Source organism: Eulemur rufifrons, chromosome 17 (assembly GCF_041146395.1).
Source record: "Eulemur rufifrons isolate Redbay chromosome 17, OSU_ERuf_1, whole genome shotgun sequence".
NCBI classification, from domain to species: domain Eukaryota; kingdom Metazoa; phylum Chordata; class Mammalia; order Primates; family Lemuridae; genus Eulemur; species Eulemur rufifrons.
The window spans coordinates 796600-802927 of NC_090999.1; positions in this window are offsets into that span (position 1 = coordinate 796600).

Consider the following 6328-nt stretch of genomic DNA (forward strand, 5'->3'; position numbering starts at 1 on the left):
CTTTCCGCAGGAGCCGCTAGAGGGTGGCCGGCGGGCAGAGTGACCCGTCCTGCGCAGACTCGAGGCACAGCCCACGCGTGTGCGGCGGGTGGCGGGGGCGGGGGTGTGAGCGGAAGGCCCGCGCGTCCTGGGTCTCCGTGCGAGCCCTGGAGGAGCTGCCAGCTCCTGGGGGGGCACAAGCCTGGGTGGGGCAGCCGGAAGCTCGTGGTGGGCGTGTTGGGGTCACAGCAGGCTGGGAATTTGGGGCTGGAGCGTCCCTTGCGTGGAAAGGGGGGACGGTGACCGCCCAGCCTCCTTTGTCAGGCTGTTTTTCTGCACTGTGCAACCTCCATCTGTGCCTGTGCCCAGGGCCACAGCCCCCAGGCCAGCCCCGTGGTCACCTTTCACCTCTTCTGCCTCAGTTTACAGATTCTTCCAGGGAGGCCTTTGACCAGCGGTTCCCAGAAGCCCGTCCCGGCCAGCCAGAGCCCAAAAGGAAGTTTTCCCCGGTCTGTGGTAAAGACAGAAACAGCACAGGGAGGCATCTTTCCCTACGGCAAAGGGGGCTCACTGCCCAGGGCCGGCCTCCGTTCTGAGAACGCTGTGCTCACAGTGACAGCTCCCGGCAGCGTTTGCGGGAGGACACGTCCAGCCCTGCGTCCAGCCGTCGGTGGGAGGTAAGAAACCACAGCTCCGTGCTGTTCTCCCAGAGTCTGACACCACCTGGGAATTCTTGGACGTGTCTCGCACCAGGAGGGGCACATCTGTCCCTCCCCTCGAACCTGGGGGGCTTTTCTGATGGCCTCAAAGAGCAGTCAGCACAGGTGCCCCTGCCTGACTTCCACGGCCAGGTTAGAAAAGGCCTGGACCTTTCTCCTGGGAAGGCTCTGGGAGCCTCCAGACATGGCGGGGGCGGAGAATTAGGGACACAGAGAGGGAGGGGGGAGGAGGGCGATGGGGACAGAGACAGAGAGGGAGGGGGAGAGTGAGACGTAGAGAGATGGGGGAGGGGGGACGGGGACGGAGGGACGGTTGCAGGGGTCGGGAGATGGGCGCCGTGTCACAGAAGGAGAAAAGTGACCCAAGTGTGGCGGGTTGATTTGTGTCCCCTGCCGACACATTCACACGTTGAGGTCCTAACCCCCAGCACCTCAGGACGTCAGCTTGTTTGGAAACAGGAGTTAATCAGGTTAAAACGAGGCCATCGGGGCAGCCCTGGTCGACTACACTAGTGTCCTTTCATAAAGAGAGGACATCGGGACCCAGACGTGCACCCGGGGAGAAGCCCACGTGAACACGAAGGCACTCGGGGTGAGGCACCCATAACCAAGAAACGCGGGGGACCCCGGAAGCTGGAGAGAGGCGGGGACAGCCCCTCACTGCCGCAGACGGAGCCAGCCCTGCGACGCTCGATGTCAGAGCCCAGCTCCAGCACAGTGAGACAGGGTCTGTCTGGGCCACCGGGTCTGTGGTCCTCCACCTGGCTGCCCCAGGAGGCTCGCACGCGACGGTCAGGGGAAGCGCGTCACTCCTCCTCCATCTCGCTCCGCCCCCTCTCTGCAGGGCACACAGGTGACCTCACTCTCAGCTGCGCAGAGAGGAGAACGCGGCTGATTCTGCCCACGAGAGAGTCTTCGAAACGAAATCACCCAGAAGACGAGAGATTCAGGGAGCAGAGCAGCTACGCCAGGCGCACGTGAACGGGAAGCGCGTGGAACTGACAGCGCCTTCATCGCAAATGAAACCAATGGTCAGATGCACGAACTGGAAAGAAGAGGGGCACTGTATATTTATAAAGGATTCACCCCACGTGAGATAAAAGGGCCAAGCTACTCACGTACCACAAACATAGCTTGGAAAATATGAAACATAAACTAGAATTGATAAACAATTTCATAATCACAGACTGTAATTTGCCTTTCTCATAAACTAATAATCAGTAAATAAAAATATTTTATAGACTTTTATAGAAATAGAGATTATTAAGTGCATTATCACACTCGTAAAGTAACAGATGCATAGAAAGCCATGTACCCAGCAAACTGAAAGTACACAATCTTTTGAACACTCACCGAATTTGAATAGCACCAAGAAAGCAGATACAGACAGGTAACACTCTCAGACCACAATATAAAACTTTTTAATTAACCAGAAAAACAGAAATAAACAAAAATCCACCCATGTACTTAATAATTAATGTGTTGGCTTCAAGGGGAAATAAAAACTAATGTATGGACAATTTAGAAATTAATGATAGTAAAACCACAATATATAGTTACCTGTGAATACAGTCAAAGCAGTCCTGAGAGTATCACGTATCATCATAATTATAGTCAATAGACACAAAGAATGATTGAAAATTTATCAACTAAGCATTGTACTTTAAAGACTAGGAAAAGAGTGACAAAGTTAACAGTAAAGAGAACACAAAACATTGCAAAAAGCAAAAATTAATAAACCATGCCTGATCAATAAAACAGAAATCCAGCCCTTAAAAAATATGAATAAAAGAGAAAGAAGTTATCCTGTGCCAAAACATAATTTCCAGTTACAGTTTTCTGGACAACACTTCTGCTTCCAGACAAAATGGAGGCAAGAGACTGAATTTATCTTCCCAGCTGGAACATCAGACAAAATACAGAAACGACGGTTTTCCAGACTCTGCACATGAGGACACAAAGCAGAGTGACACCTGAGAGGAGAACACAAATGAGGGGAGACCATGGCCCTCGGTATCCGTCCTGCCCGTGTCTGCAGGGCAGGGAGGGCAGGGTGACCGCATGCAGCTGGGAGTCGGCAGGCAGAGGATGCCGAGGGCCGCGGGAGACAAGGCAGCTTCGCAGAGAGAAGGAGCAGGAGATGAGCTCGTGGTTTCCCTCGAGTGTTCAGCTGAGTTTGATCAGAGCGTGCGTGAGAGGGAATTACCCGGGCCAGGACGACGTCAGAGGGAGCAACGTCTGACGCTTGCCCGGCGTCCGCACCAGCTCCCATTCTCGCCAGTCGGTGGGTTCTGCCTTCACAGTGGTTGTGGCTTGCTAGAGCTGCCATTAACAAAGGGCCACAGCTGGGTGGCTCAAATGGAAGACATTTATCACTTACAGTTCTGGACTCCAGAAGCCCAAGGTCAAGGTGTTGGCAAGGTTAGAAGGAAGAATCTGAGGGCTGTAGGGGGGCTCTGTTCCAGCTCCTCTCCTGGCTTCTGGTGGCTCGTTGACAACCTTTGATGTTCCCCGGCTTGTAGGAGCATCGCCCTGACACCTGCCTTCGTGTTCACACGGAGCTCTCCCCGCGTGTGTGTCTGTGTCCGATTTTCCCTTTTTCCAAGCACGGTGGATTAGGACCCACCCTGATGACCTCATCTTAACTTGATCATTTGTAAAGACCCCACTTCCAAACAAAGTCACACTCGTGGGTACTGGACTAGAGCGCCAACATCACGGGGGGACAAAACTCAACCCACATAGCGGTGACGCAGAATTTCTCACTGTGTGCTGCTCTGGTCCCAACTCAGAGAGCTTCCAAACCCAATCAGAAAGGAGCAAACTATGTCCAAATAACTATATTCTAGTACAAAGTTCAAGGATGTTTGTGGGAACAGAAAACCAACCAGCACCCATCTAGGTAATATTCACTATGGATGATATCCAATCAAAACTTGGCAAGCTGCAAAGAAGTAGGAAAATGTGACTCGATATGGAGAAAAATTGAAAATAATGGCAGCATGGCACAGATTTTGTAGACAATGACATTAAAACAGGATAACTGCATTCCGTATTTCACAAAGCCAGAGGAAAGTTTGAACATGACAAGTAGAGGCATAGAAAATATTAAAAAGGCTCAAATGAATTTCTAGAGGAAACTACATTATCTGAAGAGAGAAATACGTGGGATATGATTAACCGTAGAGTGTATATTGTGGAAAATAAAATTCATGAATTTAAAGTCAGAATAGTACAAACTATCCCAAACGAAGCACATGAAGACTGAAAAAATGAACATAGCATAAAAGAAGTGTGGAAAAACTTGGAGTGGACTAATATATGTGTTAAATAGAATCCCCAAGGGAAGGGAGGAGATATTAAAAATATTTGAAAAAATAATGGCTGAAGTTTTTCCAAATTTGATGAAAACTATAAACCTACAGATGTGTGATCCTCAACAAACCCCAAGTGTAACAAACAAGAGGAAAACTACATCAAATGCCGAAAACCAGTGAAAATAATGCGATCAGGAAGACAAAGGAGCAACATCTTTATAGTTCCAGCATTAAAAACTACCAAGCTAAAATTCTTTGGTGAAAATATCTTTCAAAAATAAATATAAAGGCCGGGCGCGGTGGCTCACGCCTGTAATCCTAGCACTCTGGGAGGCCGAGGCGGGTGGATTGCTCAAGGTCAGGAGTTCGAGACCAGCCTGAGCGAGACCCCGTCTCTACTAAAAATAGAAAGACATTATATGGACACCTAAAAATCTATATAGAAAAAATTAGCCGGGCATAGTGGCGCATGCCTGTAGTCCCAGCTACTCGGGAGGCTGAGGCAGTAGGATCGCTTGAGCCCAGGAGTTTGAGGTTGCTGTGAGCTAAGCTGACGCCACGGCACTCACTCTAGCCCGGGCAACAAAGTGAGACTCTGTCTCAACAAAAAAAAAAAAAAAAAAAAAATATAAAATAAATATTTCTTCAGACAAATAAGGGCTGAAATAATTCATCATAGCAGACCTGCACTACAGGAAATATTAAAAGAAGTCTTTCAGATGGAAATCCGGATTTTTACAAAGGAATGAAGAGCATCAAAGATAACAAATAAGTGGGTAAATAGACTTTTTTTCATGATTTAAATCTGTATAAAAAGATAATCAACGGTTTCAAGTCAAACCCTAGCGACGTACTTGACGTTGATAACGTGTGTAGGTAATCCGGCAACAGCGTCCCTAAGGCCAGGAGGGCCATACGGCGGTGTGACGCTGAGAGGTCCTTACACTACCCGTAAGTTGTTCCAATATCACTAGAACACAGATTGTGATAAGCTAAAGACGTAGGCTATAGCCCCTAAAGCAAACACCAAAATAACAGTTACAGCTGATAAGCCGTCAAAAGAGATAAAATAGATCATAAATGATACTCGATTAATCCATAGAAGTAATAAAAGTGGAGAAGGGGCATAAAACTAGGAAAGATGGAAAACAGCGAGATGGGAGATTTAAACCCCTGCACCAACAACCACATTAAATGTCAACGGTCTAAACGCGGTAATTAAAAGGCAGAGGTCGTCAGACTGGATTAAAGAAAGCAAGACCCAGATACCCGCTGCCTCCAAGAGACCCGTTTTAATTCTAAGGGCAAGCTAGATGGGGGGGGGGGAGGTAAACCATGCTTGCACCAATCAAAAGAGAGCCTGGGTGGCAATATTAATTCAGGTCAGAGGTCAGTAGCCAGCTCCGGTTCAGCCTTCAGTTCTGTGCTGCCGGCCTTGCACCTGGGGACCCCCGCGGTGCTCTGGGCCTCTGCCACATGGAGTGACAGCGGCACTGGCAGGACATGGGCTCGTCCAGGGGTGTCCTCACAGGGCGGGAGGTGGGGGCAGGGCCCAGGTGGCTGCGCTGGTGAGAAGACCCTGCTCCAGCAGGACGGGTGGGGACGGAGAGGGCTGGGGACCTGGCCAGCCAGAGGAGGCTGGCAGGGCCAGAGCTGGGCCAGGCGCCAGGCACCAGCCCTGTAGCCCAGGGCCAGGGCTGAACCGGCACCCACTGAGACTGGGGAGCAGGGAGGGCAGCAGCCTGCGGGGAAAGTGCTGAGTTTGCTCTTGAACCCGGCTCGGAGACAGATCGGTACAGCCCTGCCTCCGGGCAGAGGAAGCTCAGGCACAGCAAGGAGGGGTCCTCAGGAGCAAGCTGGGGTCGGGGCAGAGGTGAGAAAAGATGGCTTTTCGAGGGCTAATAGGGAAGAGGGCAAGGGTGGGGGGAGGGGTGCAGGGAGGAAGCAGACGGGGTGGAGGGCTGGGCACCCGGAGGTCCAGGCCCCGAGGACAGCTGGAGAGTGGGGGAGGGAGGTGGGGCCACTGAGCAGGAGGGAGGGGGCCTGCTGGCGGCCAGGCCTGGGGCTCCACGGACACCGCCCCCAGCCAGCCCGCACGGCCCGTCCAACCCAGGACGAAGGGCGCGGGCGCAGGGCTCCTCCAACCCCGCGACCCAAGGCTGGACCCTCATCCACGCAGCTGGCCTCGGGGAGCAGCTGAGCGCCCCGCCGGCCAGGAGAGCCACCATCTGGCTGCGCCCAGCGCCCTCCCTCCTCCAGCGGCCCCGCCCGGGCCGACCTGTCCACGCTGCCTGCACCTCAGGGCTCCCCACC